Here is a 24,285-nt window from a genome sequence, read left to right as displayed (position 1 = left end):
GGCGGGGCCCACTGCGCCTCCAACAGGTCTTGGCTCAGGAGCTGCTTTCCTGAGCTGGGGCTGTGAACGGGAGCTCAGACACGCAGGGGCAGGCCCCAACCACCTGCACATGTCTCTGCCTGGGAGGAGAGCACTAGGGAAATGACGGCACTCAGGCACCTTCTGGGCGCTCCCGGAGTTCCCCGCCGGTGTGTGGGGCTGCAGACCCCAGCCAGGGGCCCTGTGAGCCTTGTGCTCTCCGTGCTGTGCTGAGTCTGGGCGGTCAAGCAACCGCTGGAAGAGCCCTGCAGTTGCCCTCCCATTGCCTCTAATAGAGCCCTCACTGCTGGAGCGCTTGGCAGTGTGCAACCCACCGGCAACTGAGCCCTCCACAAGAACGCCTGGGGACTAGGTGCAAAGGCAAGGCAGGAGTAGAGCTGAGGCCAGGAAGGCGCCAGTAGCATCTCCCAGCCTCGCGCAGCCCGCTCCTTTCTGGACTGAAAGCCTAACGCGAGGCAAGTCGGGGCAAGGCTCGCCCAGGGCACAGCAGCCTCACGCCAGCAACTCTGAGAGATCGGGCCTTTGAGCAGAGCTGGAGCTCTGCCATACTGGAGGGGCACTCGGCTCCGCCAAAGTACTGATTGCAGCCGCACGCACCTGGGCTGCCTTCTCTTGTACTGAGGAGGCTCGCTTCCGGCATGCTGTAAACTAGGCTTCCCGGCGGGGGCGCCCCGCGCCTCCTACAGGTCTTAGCTGAGGAGCTGCTTCCCTGAATTGGGGCTGTGGAAGGGAGTCCAGACACTCAAGGGCAGGCCCCAACCAACTGCACACGTCTCTGCTGGGGAGGAGAGCACTAGGAAATGACGTCTGTCAAGCACTTTCTGGGCACTAACCGAGTCAGCCTCCGCGTGTGTGGGGCTGTAGACCCCACCCAGGGGCCCTGAGAGCCTTGTGCTCTCCGTGCTGTGCTGAGTCTGGGCGGTCAAGCAACTGTAAGAATAGACTTCCAGTTGCCCTCACTTTGCCTCTAATAGAGCCCTCAAGCTGGAGCCCTTGGCAGTGTGCAACCCACCGGCAACTAAGCACTCCACAAAAACGCCTGGGGACTAGATGCAAAGGCAAGGCAGGAGTGGAGCGGAGGCCAGGAAGGCGCCAGTAGCATCTCCCAGTCTCGCGCAGCCCGCTCCTTTCTGGACTGGAAGCCTAGCCGCGAGGCAAGTCTGGGCAAGGCTCGCCAAGGGCAGAGCAGCCTTACGCCAGCACTCTGCCAGATCCGGCCTCTGAGCAGAGCTGGAGCTCTGCGGTACTGGAGGCGCACTCGGCTCCGCCCAAGCAGTGATTGCAGCCCCACGCATCCGGGCTGCCTCCTCTTCTCCCAAGGAGGCTCGCTTCCCGCATGCTGTGCACTAGGCTTCCAGGAGGGGGCGCCCCGCGCCTCCTACAGGTCTTGGCTGAGGAGCTGCTTCCCGGAGCTGGGGCTGTGGACGGGAGCCCAGACACGCAGGGTCAGGCCCCAACCACCTGCACACGTCTCTGCTGGGGAGGAGAGCACTAGGGAAATGACGTCTGTCAGGCACCTTCTGGGCGCTCAACGAGTCAGCCTTCGCTTGTTTGGGGCTGCAGACCCCAGCCAGGGGCCCTGTGAGCCTTGTGCTCTCCGTGCTGTGCTGAGTCTGGGCGGTCAAGCAACCGTAAGAATAGACTTCCACTTGCCCTCACTTTGCCTCTAATAGAGCCCTCATGCTGGAGCTCTTGGAAGTGTGCAACCCACCGGCAACTAAGCCCTCCACAAGAACGCCTGGGGTCTAGGTGCACAGGCAAGGCAGGAGTGGAGCTTAGGCCAGGAAGGCGCCAGTAGCATCTCCAAGTCTCGCGCAGCCTGCTCCTTACTCGACTGGAAGCCTAGCCGAGAGGCAAGTCTGGGCAATGCTCGCCCAGGGCAGAGCAGCCTCACTCCAGCAACTCTGCCAGATCAGGCCTCTGAGCAGAGCTGGAGCTCTGCCGTACTGGAGGCGCACTCGGCTCCGCCAAAGCAGTGAATGCAGCCGTACACAGCAGGGCTGCCTTCTCTTTCCCGAGGAGGCTCGCTTCCCGCATGCTGTAAACTAGGCTTCCAGGCGGGGCCACATGCGCCTCCCACATGTCTTAGCTCAGGAGCTGCTTCCCTGAGCTGGGGCTGTGGACGTGAGTCCAGACCCGCAGGTGCAGGCCCAAACAACCTGCACACGTCTCTGCTGGGGAGGAGAGCACTAGCGAAATGACGTCTGTCAGGCACCTTCTGGGTGCTAACCGAGTCAGCCTCCGCGTGTGTGGGGCTTCAGACCCCAGCCAGGGGCCCTGTGAGCCTTGTGCTCTCCGTGCTGTGCTGAGTCTGGACGGTCAAGCAACCGCTGGAGGAGCCCTCAGTTGCCCTCCCATTGCCTCTAATAGAGCCCTCACTGCTGCAGTGCTTGGCAGTGTGCAACCCACCGGCAACTAAGCCCTCCACAAGAACGCCTTGGGACTAGGTGCAAAGGCAAGGCAGGAGTGGAGCTGAGGCCAGGAAGGCGCCAGTAGCATCTCCCAGTCTCGCGCAGCCCGCTCCTTTCTGGACTGGAAGCCGAGCCTCGAGGCAAGTCTGGGCAAGGCTCGCCCAGGGCAGAGCAGCCTCACGCCAGCACTCTGCCAGATCGGGCCTCTGAGCAGAGCTGGAGCTCTGCCGTACTGGAGGCACACTCGGCTCCGCCAAAGCCGTGAATGCAGCCGCAAACAGCAGGGCTGCCTTCTCTTCTCCCGAGGAGGCTCGCTTCCCGCATGCTGTAAACTAGGCTTCCAGGTGGGGCCCCCGGCGCCTCCCACAGGTCTTGACTCAGGAGCTGCTTCCCTGAGCTGAGGCTGTGGACGGGAGCCCAGACACGCAGGGGCAGGCCCCAACCACCTGCCCACGTCTCTGCAGGGAAGAAGAGCACTAGGGAAATGACGTCTGTCAGGCACCTTCTGGGTGCTCCCGGAGTTCGCCTCCGGTGTGTGGGGCTGCAGACCCCAGCCAGGGGCCCTGTGAGCCTTGTGCTCTCCGTGCTGTGCTGAGTCTGGGCGGTCAAGTAACCGCACAAGGAAACTTAAGGTTGCCCTCCCTTTGCCTCTAATAGAGCCTTCACTGCTGGAGCGCTTGGCAGTGTGAAACCCACTGGCAAATAAGCCTTTCACAAGAACGCCTGGGGACTAGGTGCAAAGGCAAGGCAGGAGTAGAGCTGAGGTCAGGAAGGCGCCAGTAGCATCTCCCATTCTCGCACAGCCTGCTCCTTCCTGGACTGGAAGCCTAGCCGCAAGGCAAGTCTGGGCAAAATTGCCCTGGGCAGAGCAGCCTCACGCCAGCAACACTGCCAGATCGGGCCTCTGAGCAGAGCTGGAGCTCTGCCGTACTGGAGGTGCACTCGGCTCCGCCAAAGCAGTGAATGCAGCCGCACACAACAGGGCTGCCTTCTCTTCTCCAGAGGAGGCTCGCTTCCCGCATGCTGTAAACTAGGCTTCCAGGCGGGGCCCCCAGCGCCTCCCACAGGTCTTGGCTCAGGAGCTGCTTCCCTGAGCTGGGGCTGTGGACGGGAGCTCAGACACGCAGGGGCAGGCCCCAACCACCTGCACACGTCTCTGCCTGGGAGGAGAGCACTAGGGACATGACGTCTGTCAGGCACCTTCTGGGCGCTCCCGGAGTTCATCTCCGGTGTGTGGGGCTGCAGAACCCAGCCAGGGGCCCTGTGAGCCTTGTGCTTTCCGTGCTGTGCTGCGTCTGGGCGGTCAAGCAAACGCAAGAGGCAACTTGCAGTAACCCTCCCTTTGCCTCTGATAGAGCCCTCACTGCTGGAGCGCTTGGCAGTTTGCAACCCTCCGGCAACTAAGCCCTCCACAAGAACGCCTGGGGACTAGGTGCAAAGGCAAGGCAGGAGTGGAGCTGAGGCCAGGAAGGCGCCAGTAGCATCTCCCAGTCTCGCGCAGCCCGCTCCTTTCTGGACTGGAAGCCGAGCCTCGAGGAAAGTCTGGGCAAGCCTCGCCCAGGCCAGAGCAGCCTCACGCCAGCACTCTGCCAGATCGGGACTCTGAGCAGAGGTGGAGCTCTCTCGTACTGGAGGCGCACTCGGCTCCGCCCAAGCAGTGATTGCAGCCGCACGCATCTGGGCTGCCTCCTCTTCTCCCAAGGAGGCTCGCTTCCCTCATGCTGTGCACTAGGATTCCAGGCGGGGGCGCCCCACGCCTCCTACAGGTCTTGGCTGAGGAGCTGCTTCGCTGAGCTGGGGCTCTGGACGGGAGCCCAGACACGGAGGGGCAGGTCCAAACCACCTGCACACGTCTCTGCTGGGGAGGAGAGCACTAGGGAAATGACGTCTGTCAGGCACCTTCTGGGCGCTCCCGAAGTTCGCCTCTGGTGTGTGGGGCTGCAGACCCCAGCCAGGGGCCCTGTGAGCCTTGTGCTTTCCGTGCTGTGCTGAGTCTGGGCGGTCAAGCAAACGAAAGAGGCGACTTGCAGTAGCCCTCCCTTTGCCTCTGATAGAGCCCTCACTGCTGGAGCGCTTGGCAGTGTGCAACCCACCGGCAACTAAGCCCTCCAAAGGAACGCCTGGGAACTAGGTGCAAAGGCAAGGCAGGAGTGGAGCTGAGGCCAGGAAGGCGCCAGCAGCATCTCCCAGTCTCGCGCAGCCCGCCCCTTCCTGGACTGGAAGCCTATGTGCGAGGCAAGTCTGGGCAAGGCTCGCCCAGGACAGAGCAGCCTAACGCAAGCAACTCTGCCAGATCCGAACTCTGAGCAGAGCTGGAGCTCTGCCGTACTGGAGGCGCACTCGGCTCCGCCAAAGCAGTGAATGCAGCCGCACACAGCAGGGCTGCCTTCTCTTCTCCCGAGGAGGCTGGCTTCCCGCATGCTGCAAACTAGGCTTCCAGGATTGGCCCCCTGCGCCTCCCACAGGTCTTGGCTCAGGAGCTGCTTCCCTGAACTGGGGCTGTGGACTGGAGCCCAGACACGCAGGGGCAGGCCCCAACCACCTACACACGTCTCTGCTGGGGAGGAGAGAACTAGGGAAATGACGTCTGTAAGGCACCTTCTGGGCGCTAACTGAGTTAGCCTCCGCGTGTGTGGGGCTGCAGACCCCAGCCAGGGGCCCTGTGAGCCATGTGCTCTCCGTGCTGTGCTGAGTCTTGGCGGTCAAGCAACCGCTGGAGGAGACCTGCAGTTGCCCTCCCATTGCCTCTAATAGAGCCCTCACTGCTGGAGCGCTTGGCAGTGTGCAAAACACCGGCAACTAAGCCCTCCACAAGAACGCCTGGGGACTAGGTGCAAGGCAAGGCAGGAGTGGAGCTGAGGCCAGGAAGGCGCCAGTAGCATCTCCCAGTCTCGCGCAGCCCGCTCCTTTCTGGACTGGAAGCCTAACGTTTGGCAAGTCTGGGCAAGGCTCGCCAAGGGCAGAGTAGCCTCACGCCAGCAGCTCTTCCAGATCTGGCCTTGAGCAGAGCTGGAGCTCTGCCGTACTGGAGGCGCACTCGGCTCCGCCAAAGCAGTGAATGCAGCTGCACACAGCAGGGCTGCCTTCTCTTCTCCCGAGGAAGCTCGCTTCCCGCATGCTGTAAACTAGGTTTCCAGGCGGGGCCCCCTGCGCCTCCCACAGGTCTTGGCTCAGGAGCTGCTTCCCTGAGCTGGGGCTCTGGACGGGAGCCCAGACACGCAGGATCAGGCCCCAACCACCTGCATTCGTCTCTTCTGGGAAGGAGAGCACTAGAGAAATGACGTCTCTCAGGCACCTTCTGGGCGCTCCCGGAGTTCACCTCCGGTGTGTGGGGCTGCAGACCCCAGCCAGGGGCCCTGTGAGCCTTGTGCTCTCCGTGCTGTGCTGTGTCTGGGCGGTCAAGCAACCGCTGGAGGAGCCCTGCAGTTGCCCTCCCATTGCCTCTAATAGAGCCCTCACTGCTGGAGCGCTTGGCAGTGTGCAACCCACCGGCAACTAAGCCCTCCACAAGAACGCTAGGGGACTAGGTGCAAAGGCAAGGCAGGAGTGGAGCTGAGGCCAGGAAGGCGCCAGTAGCATCTCCCAGTCTCGCGCAGCCCGCTCCTTTCTGGTCTGGAAGCCTAACGTGCGGCAAGTCTGGGCAAGGCTCGCTCAGGGCACAGCAGCCTCACGCCAGCAACTCTGAGAGATCGGACCTTTGAGCAGAGCTGGAGCTCTGCCGTACTGGAGGGGCACTCGGCTCTACCAAAGTAGTGATTGCAGCCGCACGCAGCTGGGCTGCCTTCTCTTGTACTGAGGAGACTCGCTTCCGGCATGCTGTAAACTAGGCTTCCAGGCGGGGGCGCCCCGCGCGTCCTACAGGTCTTGGCTCAGGAGCTGCTTCCCTGAGCTGGGGCTCTGGACGGGAGCCCAGACACGCAGGATCAGGCCCCAACCACCTGCACTAGTCTCTGCTGGGAAGGAGAGCACAAGGGAAATGACGTCTGTCAGGCACCTTCTGGGCGCTCCCGGAGTTCACCTCCGGTGTGTGGGGCTGCAGACCCCAGCCAGGGGCCCTGTGAGCCTTGTGCTCTCCGTGCTGTGCAGATTCTGGGCGGTCAAGAAACGCAAGAGGCGACTTGCAGTAGCCCTCCCTTTGCCTCTAATAGAGCACTCACGGCTGGAGCGCTTGGCAGTGTGCAACCCACCGGCAACTAAGCCTTTCACAAGAACGCCTGGGAACTAGGTGCAAAGGCAATGCAGGAGTGAAGCTGAGGCCAGGAAGGCGCCAGTAGCATCTCCCAGTCTCTCGCAGCCCGCTCCTATCTGGACTGGAAGCCTACGTGCGGCAAGTCTGGGCAAGGCTCGCCCAAGGCAGAGCAGCCTCACGCCAGCAACTCTGCCAGAGCGGGCCTCTGAGCAGAGCTGGAGCTCTGCCGTAATGGAGGGGCACTCGGATCCGCCAAAGCAGTGATTGCAGCCGCACGCAGCTGGGCTGCCTCACCTTCTCCCAAGGAGGCTCGCTTCCCGTATGCTGTGCACTAGGCTTCCAGGAGGGGGCGCCCCGCGCCTCCTACAGGTCTTGGCTGAGGAGCTGCTTCCCTGAGCTGGGGCTGTGGACGGGAGCCCAGACACGCAGGGTCAGGCCCCAACCACCTGCACACGTCTCTGCTGGGGAGGAGAGCACTAGGGAAATGACGTCTGTCATACACCTTCTGGGCGCTCAACGAGTCAGCCTCCGCGTGTGTGGGGCTGCAGACCCCAGCCAGGGGCCCTGTGAGCCTTGTGCTCTCCGTGCTGTGCTGAGTCTGGGCGGTCAAGCAACCGCTGGAGGAGCCCTGCAGTTGCCCTCCCATTGCCTCTAATAGAGCCCTCACTGCTGGAGTGCTTGGCAGTGTGCAACCCACCGGCAACTAAGCCCTCCACAAGAACGCCTGGGGACTAGGTGCAAAGGCAAGGCAGGAATGGAGCTGAGGCCAGGAAGGCGCCAGTAGCATCTCCCAGTCTCGCGCAGCCCGCTCCTTTCTGGACTGGAAGCCTAACTCGAGGCAAGTCTGGGCAAGGCTCACGCAGGTCACAGCAGCCTCACGCCAGCAACTCTGAGAGATCGGGCCTTTGAGCAGAGCTGGAGCTCTGCCATACTGGAGGGGCACTCGGCTCCGCCAAAGTACTGATTGCAGCCACACGCACCTGGGCTGCCTTCTCTTGTACTGAGGAGGCTCGCTCCGGCATGCTGTAAACTAGGCTTCCCGGCGGGGGCGCCCCGCGCCTCCTACAGGTCTTAGCTGAGGAGCTGCTTCCCTGAGCTGGGGCTGTGGAAGGGAGTCCAGACACTCAAGGGCAGGCCCCAATCACCTGCACACGTCTCTGCTGGGGAGGAGAGCACTAGGGAAATGACGTCTGTCAGGCACCTTCTGGGCGCTGCCGGAGTTCCCCTCCGGTGTGTGGGGCTGCAGACCCCAGCCATGGGCCCTGTGATCCTTGTACTTTCCGTGCTGTGCTGAGTCTGGGCGTTCAAGCAAACGCAAGAGTCGACTTGCAGTTGCCCTCCCTTTGCCTCTAATAGAGCCCTCACGGCTGGAGCGCTTGGCAGTGTGCAACCCACCGGCAACTAAGCCTTTCACAAGAACGCCTGGGGACTAGGTGCAAAGGCAAGGCAGGAGTGGAGCTGAGGCCAGGAAGGCGCCAGTAGCATCTCCCAGTCTCGCGCAGACTGATCCTTCCTGGACTGGAAGCCTAGCCGCGAGGCAAGTCTGGGCAAGGCTCGCCGAGAGCAGAGCAGCCTCACGCCAGCACTCTGCCAGATCGGGCCTCTGAGCAGAGCTGGAACTCTGCCGTAGTGGAAGCGCACTCGGCTCCGCCCAAGCAGTGATTGCAGCCTCACTGGTCTGGGATGCCTCCACCTCTCCCAAGGAGGCTCGCTTCCCGCATGATGTGCACTAGGCTTCCAGGCGGGGGCGCCCCGCGCCTCCTACAGGTCTTGGCTGAGGAGCTGCTTCCCTGAGCTGGGGCTGTGGACGGGAGCCCAGACACGCAGGGGCAGGTCCAAACCACCTGCACACGTCTCTGCTGGGGAGGAGAGCACTAGGGAAATGACGTCTGTCAGGCACCTTCTGGGCGCTCCCGAAGTTCGCCTCTGGTGTGTGGGGCTGCAGAACCCAGCCAGGGGCCCTGTGAGCCTTGTGCTTTCCGTGCTGTGCTGAGTCTGGGCGGTCAAGCAAACGCAAGAGGCGACTTGCAGTAGCCCTCCCTTTGCCTCTGATAGAGCCCTCACTGCTGGAGCGCTTGACAGGGTGCAACCCACCGGCAACTAAGCCCTCCACAAGAACGCCTGGGGACTAGGTGCAAAGGCAAGGCAGGAGTGGAGCTGAGGCCAGGAAGGCGCCAGTAGCATCTCCCAGTCTCGCGCAGCCCGCTCCTTTCTGGACTCGAAGCCTAACGCGAGGCAAATCTGGGCAAGGCTCGCCCAGGGCAGAGGAGGCTCACGCCAGCAACTATGAGAGATCGGTCCTTTGAGCAGAGCTGGAGCTCTGCCGTACTGGAGGGGGACTCGGCTCCGCCAAAGTACTGATTGCATCCGCACGCAGCTGGGCTGCCTTCTCTTGTACTGAGGAGGCTCGCTTCCGGCATGCTGTAAACTAGGCTTCCCGGCGGGGGCGCACCGCGCCTCCTACAGGTCTTAGCTGAGGAGCTGCTTCCGTGAGCTGGGGCTGTGGAAGGGAGTCCAGACACTCAAGGGCAGGCCCCAACCACCTGAACACGTCTCTGCTGGGGAGGAGAGCACTAGGAAAATGACGTCTGTCTGGCACCTTCTGGGCGCTCCCGGAATTCCCCTCCGGTGTGTGGGGCTGCAGACCCCAGCCAGGGGCCCTGTGAGCCTTGTGCTCTCCGTGCTGTGCTGAGTCTGGGCTGTCAAGCAGCCGCTGGAGGAGCCCTGCAGTTGCCCTCCCATTGCCTCTAATAGAGCCCTCACTGCTGGAGCCCTTGGCAGTGTGCAACCCACCGGCAACTAAGCCCTCCACAGGAACTCCTGGGAACTAGGTGCAAAGGCAAGGCAGGAGTGGAGCTGAGGCCAGGAAGGCGCCAGCAGCATCTCCCAGTGTCGCGCAGCCCGCTCCTTCCTGGACTGGAAGCCTATGTGCGAGGCAAGTCTGGGCAAGGCTCGCCCAGGAAAGAGCAGCCTAACTCAAGCAACTCTGCCAGATCCGGACTCTGAGCAGAGCTGGAGCTCTGCCGTATTGGAGGCGCACTCGGGTCCGCCAAAGCAGTGAATGCAGCCGCACACAGCAGGGCTGCCTTCTCTTCTCCCGAGGAGGCTGGCTTCCCGCATGCTGTAAACTAGGCTGCCAGGAGGGGCCCCTTGCGCCTCCCACATGTCTTGCCTCAGGAGCTGCTTCCCTGAGCTGGGGCTGTGGACTGGAGCCCCGACACGCAGGGGCAGGCCCCAACCACCTACACACGTCTCTGCTGGGGAGGAGAGCACTAGGGAAATGACGTCTGTCAGGCACCTTCTGGGCGCTAACTGAGTTAACCTACGCGTGTGTGGGGCTGCAGACCCCACCCAGGGGCCCTGTGAGCCTTGTGCTCTCCGTGCTGTGCTGAGTCTGGGCGGTCAAGCAACCGCTGGAGGAGCCCTGCAGTTGCCCTCCCATTGCCTCCAATAGAGCCCTCACTGCTGGAGCGCTTTGCAGTGTGCAACCCACCGGCAACTAAGTCCTCCAGAAGAACGCCTGGGGACTAGGTGCAAAGGCAAGGCAGGAGTGGAGCTGAGGCTAGGATGGCGCCAGTAGAATCTCCCAGTCTCGCGCAGCCTGCTCCTTCCTGGACTGGAAGCCTAGCCGCCAGGCAAGTCTGGGCAAGGCTCGCCCAGGGCAGAGCAGCCTCACGCCAGCAGCTCTGCCAGATCGGGCCTCTGAGCAGAGCTGGAGCTCTGCCGTACTGGAGGCGCACTCGGCTCCGCCAAAGCAGTGAATGCAGCCACACGCAGCCGGGCTGCCTTCTCTTCTCCCGAGGAGGGTCGCTTCCCGCATGCTGTAAACTAGGCTTCCAGGCAGGGCCCCCTGCGCCTCCCACAGGTCTTGGCTCAGGAGCTGATTCCCTGAGCTGGGGCTGTGGACGGGAGCCCAGACACGCAGGGGCAGGCCCCAAGCACCTGCACACGTCTCTGCTGGTGAGGAGAGCACTAGGGAAATGACGTCTGTCAGGCACCTTCTGGGCGCTCACCGAGTCAGTTTCCGCGTGTGTGGGGCTGCAGACCCCAGCCTGGGGCCCTGTGAGCCTTGTGCTCTCCGTGCTGTGCTGAGTCTGGGCGGTCAAGCAACCGTAAGAATAGACTTCCAGTTGCCCTCACTTTGCCTCTAATAGAGCCCTCACTGCTGGAGCGCTTGGCAGTGTGCAACCCACCGGCAACTAAGCCCTCCACAAGAACGCCGGGGGACTAGGTGCAAAGGCAAGGAAGGAGTGGTGCTGAGGCCAGGAAGGCGCCAGTAGCATCTCCCTGTCTCGCACAGCCCGCTCCTTTCTGGACTGGAAGCCTAGCCTCGAGGCAAGTCTGGGCAAGGCTCGCCCAGGGCAGAGCAGCCTCACGCCAGCACTCTGCCAGGTCAGGCCTCTGAGCAGAGCTGGAGCTATGCAGTAATGGAGGCGCACTCGGCTCCGCCCAAGCAGTGATTGCAGCCGCACGCATCTGGGCTGCCTCCTCTTCTCCCAAGGAGGCTCTCTTCTCGCATGCTGTGCACTAGGCTTCCAGGCGGGGTAGCCCTGCGCCTCCTACAGGTCTTGGCTCAGGGCCTGATTCCCTGAGCTGGGGCTGTGGACGGGAGCCCAGACACGCAGGGGCAGGCCCCAACCACCTGCACACGTCTCTGCTGTGGAGGAGAGCGCTAGGGAAACTACGTCTGTCAGCCACCTTCTGGGCGCTCACGGATTCAGCCCCCAGTGTGTGGGGCTGCAGACTGCAGCCAGGGGCCCTGGGAATCTTGTGCTCTCCGCGCTGTGCTGAGTCTGGGAGGCCAAGCTACAGCTGGAGAAGCCCTGCAGTTGCCCTTACCTTCCCTCTGACAGAGCTCTTATTGCTGGATCCCTTGGCCATATGTCACTCACTATCCCCTAACCGCGAGTCCAAACCACGAACTCCACCCTGACTTCAAAACCCTATATCCCGAACCCAGAAACTGAATCCCGAGCTCCAGTCTCCAAACCGTGAACCTGAACCCTAACCCAACCCCGAACCCAAACACCGACCCCTAAATCCCAAACCCAAAGTCCATTCTCTAAAGCAAAACCCCAAAGCGCGAACCTCTAACCCTCAGCCGAACCCCATACCCCAAACCCCAAGCCCATAGTCAGAACCAGAAACCCCAAACTCCGAACCCCAAACCCCTAACCCAAACACCAAACCGTGTACCCCAACCCTTATACCGAATCCAAATCTCGAACCCCAAGGACCGAACTTCCAACCTGAATCAGGATCCCCTAACCCAAACCCCTAACTGAACCCCTAATCCAAACCCGAAAACCAAGCACCAAACCCCTAACCCATAACCTGAACTGCAAACCCCTACCTTAAAACACCAACCCCAATCACTAACCCCTAACCTGATCAGCGAACCCCTAAACTGAACCCCAATCCATGAATCCCGAACCTTGAGCCCCAAACCCCAAACCCCAAAGCCTGATGCCAAACCCAAAGCGCTAACCTCTAAACTGAATCGAAACCCCAAAACCTAAACCCTTGACCCCAAACTCCTAACTCATACCCCAAAGTCCAAACTGCAAAACCCTAACCGGAACCCCATACCCCAAACAATGAACCACGTACCCCAAACCCCGAACCACATACCCCAAACATGGAACCCGAGCCCCAAACCCCATACCCTGAATCCGAACCCCTATCCCAACTGCAAACCCCAAACCCCGAACCGGGAACCCCAAACCCCTAAACCGAACCGTGAACCCCTAACCCTAACCCGAACCCGAACCCTAACCCGAGCCCCAAACCCCAAACCCAAACCCCGACCCCCATACCCCAAACCGCAAACACTGATCCACGTAGCCCAAACCCCGAATCCATAACTCGAACCCCGAACCCCAAATCCAGAACCCAAACCCCGAACCCCAAACCGCTAACCCGAACCCCAAACCTAAACCCAAACCCAAACCGCACAGCCCTAATCCCTTACTGGAACCGCAAACCCCTAAACCGAACCCTAAACCCTGAACCAAAACCCCTAACCTGTACCCCACACCCCACACCCCGAACCCAAACCCAAACCCCTAACCCCAATCGCAAACCCCTAACCTGAACCCCAAAGCCCAACCGCGAACACCGAAACTGAACCCTAAAACCCGAAACCCAACCCCCAAAACCCAAACCTCCAAACCCCTAACCCGAACCCCAAACCCCAAACCCCTAACCGGAACCCCAAACCTCAAACCCCAAACCGCACACCCCTAAGCCAAACCCCAAACCGCCAACCCCTAACTCCTAACCCGAACAGCGAAACTCTAAACTGCACCACACACCCCCAACCCCAAACCATGAACCCAAACCCCCGAACCCCAAACCCCAAACCTCAAATCTCGACCCCCGAAACACAAACCTCACATACTGAACCCCTAATCGGAACCTCGAACCCCAATCCCCGAACCCCAAACCCAAATCCCAAAACCCCCAAACCCCAACCCTGAACCCAAATCCCAAACCCATAACAGGAACCCCAAATCGCGAACCCCTGACCCAAATCCCAAACTCCAAACCCCAAACCCCTAAACCGCGAACCCCTAACCCGAACTGAGAACCCCTAACCCGAACCCCAAACCCCAAACCCTAACCGCGAACCCCTAACCCAAACCCCAAACCCCAAACCCAAACCGCGAAGCCCAAACCCCAAACCCCTAACCCGAATCCCAAACCCAAAACCCTTAACCCCAATCCCAAACCCCCAACCCAAACCACAAACCCCAAACCCCTAACCCTAACCTCAAACCCCAAACCCAAACTGCGAACCCCTAACCCAAACCAAGAACCCCTAACCTGATCCCCAAACCCCAAACCCCAAACCCTTAACCCGATCCTCAAATCCCAAACCCAAACCGCGAACCCCTCACCCGAACCCCAAATCCCAAGCCCCTGTGCTGGACCTTGAACCCCTAATCGGAACCCCAAACCCCAAACTAGAACCGCGAAGCCCTAACCCCAAACCCTGAACTCCAAACCCCAAACACGAACCGCGTACTGCAAACCCGAACCCTGAACTCTAACCCGAACCCGAATCCAAACCCTAAGAAGAGAGGGGATTCCCCGAACCCGAACTCTGAACCTGAACCCTAACAAGTTGAGGGGATGCCGGAATCCTAACCCTAACCCTCACAATAAAACTCTAAAGTAAAAAGAAACTTTTCTGCCCTAAGCCCCGCCCCTTGCGGTCCCCCACCCTAAAGGCAGAAGAGATAAGCCTGGGCTTGAACTTCTGACCCACGGAGCCGGATTGCCTGTTTATTCGGCTGTCCACCTAACCGCTATGCTACCCAGATTCACGGGGTTAGATGTTGCTCCCAGGCACTCTTCAAGCCTCGGCCCACCAGGGCAGGCTAATAAAGCACTATGGGCCCTATTAGCGCTCACTTTAAGCCATATCCCTAACACTAATGCCAACCCTAACTGTAACCCGAACCCTGACCCTGACCTGAACCCTAACCCAAATCCAAACTATAAGAAGAGGGGGTCCCCGAATTCTAACCCTAACCCCGAACCCGAACCTGAACCCTAACAAGTGGGGGGGTTGCCCGAACCCTAACCCTAAACATAACAATAAACCTCTAAAATAAAAATAAACTTTTCTAGTCTAAGCCCCGCCTCTTGCGGTCCCCCGCCCCCTAAGAGCAAAAGGGTAACGTTGGAGACTTGAACTCCTGACTTACAGGCCACAGTCTGCCTGCTCCCCAGCCTGCCTAACCGCTACGCTACAGAGGTTTCCTGTTGCTGACAGCGCTCCCGGGCCCTCTTCAAGCCTCTGCCCGCCAGGGTCTGGTTCTGTAGAATATCATGGCTGTCCTAGGTCATCTTTGCTTTCTGTAGTCATAGTTTTATCCCAAAATCATAGACAGATCAGCTGAGAAAAAGCTTGGATTGTCTCGGTGGGGTGGATTTGCTTGTCCTGTGTTTCACCTGGAGGCAGTCGCGGTCCCGCCGGCCCGTCCTGGAAGGGGGCGTGGGGGCGGGGCGCACCGTGCGCGCGTCGGGGGCGGGGCGAACCTGGGCGGCTGGTCAGGAGCGCGGCTCACGTGAGCGGGTCTGGGGCGGGATGACCATGGCGGCGCGTCGGGGCCAGGGGTTCCCGGTTGTGCTCTCAGGGCTCGCCATCGCAGCTGGGAATGCTCGTTTCGTGGGCTCCTGGGTCCCCGTCGATCGGCAGCCAGCGAGCAGAGCGGAGGGCTGTGGACCACAGGTAAGGGAACTCGGACTCGGCGGAGCAGGGAACCATGTATTCTGCCCTCTTTGTTTGCAGTCTCGGAGCCGACTAACATGGCGGTCGCAGAAAAGCCTCGCCTTTGGGGCCAACGGTTTTACCGCTTTACCCCTTTGCATAAAGCTCAGACCCGCGCGGTTTTCCCAAGCAGCTTAGTGTATTGCTTCCTAAAGGCCTGGAGCGGATACCAGGCAGGAAGGCCAGGGGTCTCCAGACAGAGAAAATAGACTGCAAGTGTCAGACGTTTTTTTCTCTCTCTTAAGAGGCAGGAGGAGACAAAACAGTGTTGCATTTTTTTTTTCTCCATCTTGATACAAATTTAAAAGGAGGTTTCTCGGAAAATTCTGTGTTGCCAGGACAACTCCTGGCTCCACCTGAATTTAACTTTTCTCAAACCTTGAACTAAGCAATGCCTTTTTCTTATGGAAATGTTTGTCTTAAGGTATGGAAATGTTTGTCTTAAGTTATGTTAATGTACTATTTACCCAAGGCTCTGTCTTCAGGTCAGTTCCCCCTAAAGGCTCAGAAACGACTTGACAAACCAGTATGTTTACTCATACCTTGTTCTCTTAATCTATGTGAATGAAACTATATATTTGCTTGGAAATCTGCCTTTCTTCAAGATTCATGTCCATCATTTTATGGCCTGGGACGACTCATCTGCTGCCAGTGTTATCTCAATGCATGCTGTGGGTGAGGGGCCTGGTGCCATTCTCTGAGACATTGTCTTTTCTTTCATGCTAGTGGCTGTATAACATCTGGCTAAAGACTAGCAGGGGGTCCTCTTTCTTCCCCCTTTTAATGTCTACGTCAGCAGCTCTCTCGATCTCTTTTATACTTTAATAAAACTTTATAACAGAAAACCTCTGAGCCATCAAGCTTCGTCACTTGCCCTGGATGGAATTCTCCTCTGGAGGCCAAGAATGCTGGCATCTTTTGTGGTTTAGCAACCACCTTTCAGCCTTTTGTAATTCATATTGAATCTTCATTTCAGATTGAAGATGCATTCCACGGTATTGCCAACTGAAGTCTTCTCATCGCTATGGAGTATCTGTCCATGTCTTTAGGGTATTTTTCAGCAATCATGTATCATTTGCAGTGTGCCAGTCTTGTCATCCTCATTCTGTCCATAGCAAAGTCTTTTATTAATGTTGACATGATTGAAAGGGAATTGTTTGTTTAACTTCCTTTTCAGATTGTTATTTGCTGGTGTATACAGATAACACTGTGTCATCGTTCATTTTTATCAGTTTGGACAGCTTGATAGTTGTCTTTAATTTCTTTAATTTCTCATAACTTAAGATGACCCTGGCTCATATTTTTACAGTCTCACCCCTAGTCTCAGTCATTTCTTCAAAGAACTGTCCCTTTTTTTAACATTACATTATTTTTGACTGTGCTGGGTCTTTATTGCTAGTTTGTCTAGTTGTAGTGAGCAGAGGCAACCCTCTAGTTGCAGTGCCATGGCTTCTCATTGCAGTGCTTTCTCTGTTTGCAGAACTTGGGCTCTGGAGCATGCAAACTTCAAGAGTTGTTCAAAGGCTTCGTTGTCCGTGGGCGTGTGGAATCTTCTACACAGGGATTGAACCCGTGTTCCCTGCATCCGTAGGCAGATTCTTTACCACCGGGCCATTGGAGATGTTTTCTGTTCCCTTTTATTAGAGAATGATATTTAAAACATACATGTAGGAGCTCAATATGCTCAGCTGACAATACATGGATATATATATATACATGTATTCCAGCTCACCTTTGAACATATTCAGTTAAAGGTAATTTGTGATGATGTCTCCAGCCCGATCCACCACGACATGGACATTGTAACGTTTCCTTTTGTTTATCTGTAACTTTGCATTCCAATGGTAAGATACCTGGCTTCCACCGCTTGTCATACACAGAATTCAGTGCTTGTCCCACGTGGTTACTGAAAAAAAACTGTCAGATTGTCTTTCAAAGGGGGCTCCGCGTGCATGGCACCAGTATCTTGAGGATGTTTTTGTATGATAGTTTACTATCTGTATACCCTCAGTGGCCAGGTGTCTATTTCAGTCGCTACCAATTATGAATGGGCTTGTTTGCTCTAGTGTTCTTGGACAATTCGAGTACAGTTTCTTTGTCAGATATGCCTTTTTTTAGGAAAAGAGTTTTATTTATTGTTGGCTGTGTTGCATCTTTGTGTGTGGGCTTTTCTCTAGTTTTGGTGAGCATGGGCCATAACTAGTGGTTTGCAGGCTTCTCACTGCAGTGTCTCCTCTTGTTGAGGGGCACAGGCTCACGGGCTTCAGTGGCTGCAGCATGTGAACTCAGCATCGTGGCTTCCAGGATCTAGAGCACAGGCTCGGCAGTTGTGGCACACAGACTCCATTGGATGTGGGATCTTCCCATCCTAGGGATCGCACATGCATCTCCAGCACTGGCAGGTGGATTCTTTACTATGGAACCACCAGGGCATATTTTAGATTCTCATTTTCCACACATGTATCTAGTGAAGGAGGCCAGGATCAAGAGGCATGGCAGCTGGGAATCCTCAGCCACAGCTCTGGTGTGCTATCCAAAGCTCTGGGGCCTTTGGTGAGCACCTCAGCTTCCCTGGGACTGTTTCCTGCCATCAGAAATGCCCTGCTTTTGGACTGTACCCACCAAGCTCCTCTGTCCCTGGAATTTCTGAGACCAGAGTACTGCAGGTAGTGCCATTTCCTTCTCTGCTGCTGCTGCTGTGTCGCTTCAGTCGTGCCTGACTGTGCGTGACCCCATAGACAGCAGCCTACCAGGCTCCTCTGTCCCCGGGATTCTCCAGGCCAGAACCCTGGAGTGGGCTGCCATGTCCTTCTCCAGTGCAGGAAAGTGAAAAGTGAAAGTGAAGTCACTCAGTGAAGTCGTGTCCGACTCTTAGTGACCCCGGGGTTGCAGCCTACCAGGCTCCTCTGTCCATGGGATTCTCCAGGCAATGGTACTGGAGCGGCTGCCATTGCCATTTCCTTCTCTACAAGATAGCGTTTTGAAGATATTTTCTCCTGGATATTGCTTTTGATGAAGGAAGGGGGATCCCTTCCAGGGCTTGAGAGTGAGTTCTTGTCTGACACTGGGCAATGAGTTGTCTGAGGAGAGGAGTGCTGTCCAAGCGAGAGGCTTTCTTGGGAAGGGCTGCCGGGGTGGAGGGCAGGAGGGTGAGGGAAACGGAGAGAACCACTCTGTCACGTGGCTCACAGTCTCAGGTTTTATGGTCATTGGGTTCATTTCTGGTTTGTCTCTTGCCAGGCATTCTGAATTGGGATCCTTCTTGGGGGCACACCCACCACTCAGCCAAGATGGATTCCAGCGAAGTGGATCCTGGGAGGTTGGTAGGACCTCTGAACTGGAGCCTCCCATCACCTGACCTCTCCAGAATTCTGCTTGGTGGTAGCTTGTTCGTTCCTTGTTCCTTCCCAGGACCTCCTGTTGTAAGATGACTCCTGCAAGTGTTTTCTTTTCTCTGTCGCCTGGCCAGGGTGGGTGGTCCGTGGTTCATTTAACCGTTTGTTTTTGGTTCTCTCGAGTAAGGTCCTCCACAGGGTAAATGTATGAAATGATAAAAGGCAATGTTTTAAATAATTTATATTCATAATTTGGTAAGTTGCCTTTTTGTGTGTATGTTAGACCTGATCACCAGACCAAAGTTCATGTAGAACTTTTGTAGTTTTCTAAAATTTCTATAGTTTTTAAAATGGAGTTACCTTGTTGCAAAGTTTGTGTTTATGTTCATATTTTTTTAAAGAGTTATTACTTTTTAGTTGATTGATCATTGCTTTACAATATTGGTTTGATTTGTCATGCATCCACATTAGGTGTACCTATGTCCTCTTGCTCTTGAATCTCCCTCCCACTTCACACCCATTCCCACCTCTCTAGGTCACTACAGAGCCCCAGTTTGAGTTCCCTGAATCATACAGCAAATTCCCATTGGTTGTCTATTTATAAATGTTGGTGTACCTGCATCCATGCTGCGCTCTCCATTCATCTCACCCTCTCCTTCTTGTTCCCCACCCTTGTCTGTAAGTCTGTTCTCCATGTCTGGATCTCCATTGCTGCTCTGTGAACAGACTCGTCAGTACCATCCTTCTAGATTCCATGTTTTTCTCTCTTTGACTGACTCCCTCCCCTTTATTAGAACAGACTCAAATGTGTTCCTTTTTATGGCTGCATTCCATACAGGCTCTGATTGTTCCTTAGCCATGTTTTGCGGAGGGTCATGGGGCTATTCTGCTCCATTTCAGTTTGGGCTTCCAGTCTGAGTGCTCGCAGCAGAGCTGCTTCTGGGTGAGCCCTCTGAGGTCTGTGAGCGCCGGGCTGCCCGCTCTTCTCTTGTGGCCCGCAGGGGGCGCCAAACCCCCTTCTGACCCGCGGGCACAGGACGCTTTGCCTTTAGACTCTGCTCCGTGAGCAGCTGGCGGGAGCTTTGTCTCCTCAGGACCATCAGGGCTCAGGCTTCTGGATAACAGGGCTGCATCCAGGCTGAGAGGAGCAGGGTTGCCTCAGTGCCCACCAGCAGGGAGGCGCTGCCAGAGCGAAAAATGAGGACCGAGTAGACGTTTCCTGTGTCCAGCTGAGGGCTGACTGGAGGTCCATCTCAGAGGACTCACGGGGAAAGAGCTCCGTGTGCAAAACGGTGGGTTTTTAGTTAGATTTGCGTTAGATGATGTAGAGGATGAACACTGATGTTCTTCCGTGTAGGTGGCCGTTTTCCTGTCACTGTTTCTTGAGAAGACTGTCCTTTCCTCTTTGCTCGTTCCTGGTTTGATTTTCAGGAATTGACCATGTACACGTGGGTTCGTTTCTGGGCTCTCTCTTCTCTCCTGGAGTCCATGTGTCTGTGTTCCTGCCAGTTCCTCACTGTGGTGGTCACTCCAGCTCCGTGATGTAGTTTGAAGAGGGATAGGAAGATGCCTCCAGCTGTGTTCCTCTTTCTCAGAGTCTTTTTGGCCATTTAAGGTCCTGTTCAACATTAGCAGTCTAATATTAGGACTATTTCTATTTCTGTGAAAAATGCCATCGAATATTATTTTGTGATTGCAGTCACTGTATTTGTTGATGACTTTGGTTGGAATGGACCTTTTAATTCCTCATTGTTCCAGTGCATGAGCGTGGGATAATTTTCTGTGTATTTGTGTTTTCTTTGGTTTCTTTATGAGTGCTTTCTAGTTTTCTGACTACTGGTCTTTCATGTTCTTGATTAAGTTTGTTGCTAGATGTTTTATTTAAGTGGGATTTTCTTAATTTTTTTTTCTGATTGTTATTAGTGTATAGAAATGCAAGTGATTTTTGGACTGTAAATGGTAGTATTTTATAGGATTGTAAATTGATCCGAAATGATTCAGCTTTACTGAATGTAGTCTAACAACTTTTTGTGAAGTTATGTGGAGCATTTTATCTGTCAAATCTGTTTCTCCTGCAGTAGGTCATCCAGAGGACCCAAGACATGGTGGTTACTAATAGACTTCCCACAGTACTTCTTCATTCCACGTGGACTCCTTCAAGGGCAGTGAGCATCGCAGCTTCCCTTGAACTTCGTCTGGGTAAGTCTTGGCCTGTGTAAGAAAGTTTCCTGCCTGTCTACTCTAAATGTCTTTTGTGGTATTGGCATGGTTGTTTTGAAACCTAGTATACTTTCCAGTCATTTAAAATGTACAGAAAATGCCTAGCAATGGGAACAAGTGCTAGCATTTGCCACATCATCTAAAATACTCTCTGTGTTTTATCCAAAATGGGTACCTTCTGCAGAACCAGCACATAATCTCCAAAATCAGGAAATCATATGGTATCTACATTATAATGTAATCCACAGCCCCGCTTCCACTTTTAGCAATTGTTCAAGTGTATGAGTATATCTTTTGTTTCCATCTTCATCCTTTTTTCGTTATTTAGAGTGTTACCGAGATTTTCAGTTATTTGGACAAACTTGATGGATTGAAAGCAGACATGGTGAATAAGGGTTCTGGGTGGCCTTTCCTATATGGATTTTTTTTCACTGAAGATGGTTTTAATATTTCTTCCTGTTGTAACATGTATGAATCCTGCATTCTTTCTCCCCCCATAGTAATTAAAAATAAATAATATGCCATTTACCGTTTAGATATTTGTAAGCATACAGTGTTGTAGCAGACAACCTTTTCTTGTTTTGCAAACCAGTTTAATAATGTGCACCTTTTGCGTGCTTTGGAGAAACTCAGGAAACTGAGTCAGTGACTGAAATGGCCCAAGATATCACCTTAGATTCCACCTTCATCTAAAAACAAAACAGGCACTTCCTGGTGGTCCAGTGGCTGAGACTGGACACTCCCAAAGAAGGAGGCCCAGGTTCATTCCCTGATCCAAGAACTAGATCTCCCATGCCACAGTGGAGAATTTGCATGCTGTAGCTAAATATCTGGCTTGCCTCAATGAAGGTTGACCTGGTGCAGGCAAATTAAAAAAGAAACAAATATTTAAAAAATACAACCAAAGGAAAGGAAGGGTATGGTTGTTGTGCAGATTTATGGCTTAGCTTTCCCTATGGATAGAAAAGAAAAAAGAGTTTCAAAAGACTGTGTCTCATCCTTCTATCTGGCATATAGAGAGGATTCCTTTGAAATGAGATTTCTGTGGTAAATGTGACTCACAGAAGAGCTGTCTTGAACTTGGGTTTCAGAGACGATCATGTGTCCTCTAAACAATAAAAGTTAATTGGGTCCAACTAATTCTCATGCTGAGGTGGTATATTTTGTGGTAGCATTTGCTCCCCTTCACTTCGGATGTATCCCCATTTGTTTACACTGTCATCTACTGAAGACATCCTGATCTTTGAAAGTGTTTAGTTATTACAAGTAGAGATGTTGTATATAATCATGTGATACTTTTTTTCTGGACATGTTTTCAAAGCTGTTTAGTAAGTGCTAGACATGTAGTATTCAGATCACAGGTGAGCCTTGTTTAGCTGTGGAAAAATCCAGCTATGTTTCTCTGTGGCATGTGGGATTTTCTGGGGTAAGGGATCGAACTAGCGTGTCTTGCATTGTCAGGCAGATTCTTCACCACTGAGCCGCCGGAGAAGCTGTGCCCTACCCCCTTTTTTGAGTTTACTGGATCTAATAGGTGTGCAGTGCTACCTCCCTGTTATTTTAGTTTGTCATTTCCTCATGATATGTGATTTTGAGTCTTTTTCATAGGCTTATTTACTATCTTGATATTTCTGTAGGCCAGGTGTTTAGGTGTATACATTGTTTACCAGATTGTTCTAGATTTTTTGGTATATTTAGAGTACAATCCTTTATCAGATATGTATTTTATCAATATATTTTCCTGTGGCTTGTGTTTAAGTTTTGTGAATAAGGTTTTTCACAGTTTAAATTTCTAATGGTTTAAAGTTGAGGTGATATATGTTTTATATCCTTTTTTGGATAGACTTTAGTGTGTTGTTGCTGTTATTACATTTTAAAAGCAGAAGTGAGGTACTGTAGATACAGTTTTAAGCTAAGCTGAAGTACCATAGATACAGTTTTGCCTTTTGTCTGTTGAGAAGTTTGAGTGAGTTTGGTGTACACTGTAACATTACGTCTACGTTCATTTGACTGGATATAGCTTCCAATTATTTGTCTAATTGGTTTTGGAGATATCACGGGAAGTCAGTTTTTCCAAGGGAAACTGAGGTCCATGAAACATGAACTCTCTTTGATCGGTCGGAATCACTTTCTGCTATTTCTGACAGATTTGACTCGTTTGGATATCTCATATGAGTGGAATCACAGAACGTTTGTCTTTTTCTTGGTCTGGTTTATTTCACTGAATCTAATGACCATAAGGTTTGTCCACATTGTCGCATTGTCAGAATTACTGACTTTGAAGGGCCGAATCAGATTCCATTGTGGGTATACCACAGTTTGTTTATGGAATTGGTTGCCATGGACACTTAGATTACTTCTGTTTGTTTGCCAGTGTGAATCATGCTGTTGTCAGTATGACTGAAGAAGTATCCATTTTTTCAGCCCCCTTTCCCAATCCTTTTGGGTACATAGCATGAATTGGAATCAAACTATGTATTTATTCCATGTGTTCCTTTTGGAGTCATTTCTGTAATGTCTTGCAGAGTGGCAGCACCATTTCATGTACTTTTTTGTATGGTGGAATACCGTTCAAGCTTCTGAATATACCTTGTGTGGCATATTCAGTCTCCCACCAACGGACACTTGAATGAGTTCTACCTTTGAGCTATTGTGAATGTAACTGTGAATATCTGTGTACCAGTTTTTGTTTGAATTATTAACAAATACATTCCTATATATAAAAGAAGCCACAAGGACCTACTGTACAGTTTAGGAAACTATTAAATATCTTTTGATAATGTATAATGGAAGAGAATCTCAAAAGGAATATATGAAAAGCACATAGTAAGCATGATATTTATTGTGCCAACACTATGAGTTTTCATAGCACTACTCAACGTGTATTTATACATGTCACTAAAATATCCACATCTGTAAGGATGTTATAAAAAATTATATAAAAAATCAAGAATTCAAACAGAGAATAAGTAAACTTCCTGCCATTGCTCCTCCTCGTTTATACACTAATACTACCTGTAACGCTCATCGTATAAGTGCTGGACTAGCAATTGACATTCTTGTAAACCAAGAGATTGTGAAGGTAGAAGGAAATATAACTTATTGAATTCCTTAATGAAGGATTGTAGAACTCTATGTCCATGAAGCGAATGAAATTCCGTTTTATTGAGCCACATTCTTACTAGAGAGATGAGCTTCCACCCCACCCAACGTTAGTTCACAATGAAACCCTGCCATCCTCTGGCCTCAATGTCTGCTTCCTGCTACCGAGAAAGAAAAGATGAGGAAGTCCTGACCAAACCGATGCTATTTTTCTTTTTCTGCTTTGTATTTTATCGCAGGGCTTGGCAAAAAGAGGGCCCAACCTGTTTTCAGAGTTCCATCCCGAGGGTTCCTCCGGCATGTTCCCTGTGTTGACAAACTGCTGATTATTTTCAACAAAGGACAATGATCTGCACTTCACTATCTGTTGCTTGAGCTGGAATAGCAGGCGTCCCTTGAAGTGCAGTCCTTCATGCTGGAGTAGGCATCCCTGAAGCAATAGTGTAAGAGGAACACATTTATCATGTAGACATCGCATCCCATGCATTTGTAGTAATTTTTCAGTTATAGCCATCATCATCGGAGGAACTGACTTGTCCGAGTAATAACGAGAGTACCCCGTATAACAGTTCCTTGACTTACGAGTACTTCCTATGAGTACCCTTTTGAGTACTTCTTCCAATGTTGTTTCTCCTACTTTGGTCATGAACAGTAGAAGCTGATGGCAGTGGTCCTTGAAATGTATGTCGATTCCCAGGTGGCGCAGTTGAT

This window comes from Capricornis sumatraensis, chromosome 14, assembly GCF_032405125.1.
Source record: "Capricornis sumatraensis isolate serow.1 chromosome 14, serow.2, whole genome shotgun sequence".
Lineage (NCBI taxonomy): Eukaryota > Metazoa > Chordata > Mammalia > Artiodactyla > Bovidae > Capricornis > Capricornis sumatraensis.
The sequence above is the reverse complement of the archived record's forward strand: the minus strand, read 5'-3'. Positions refer to the sequence as shown.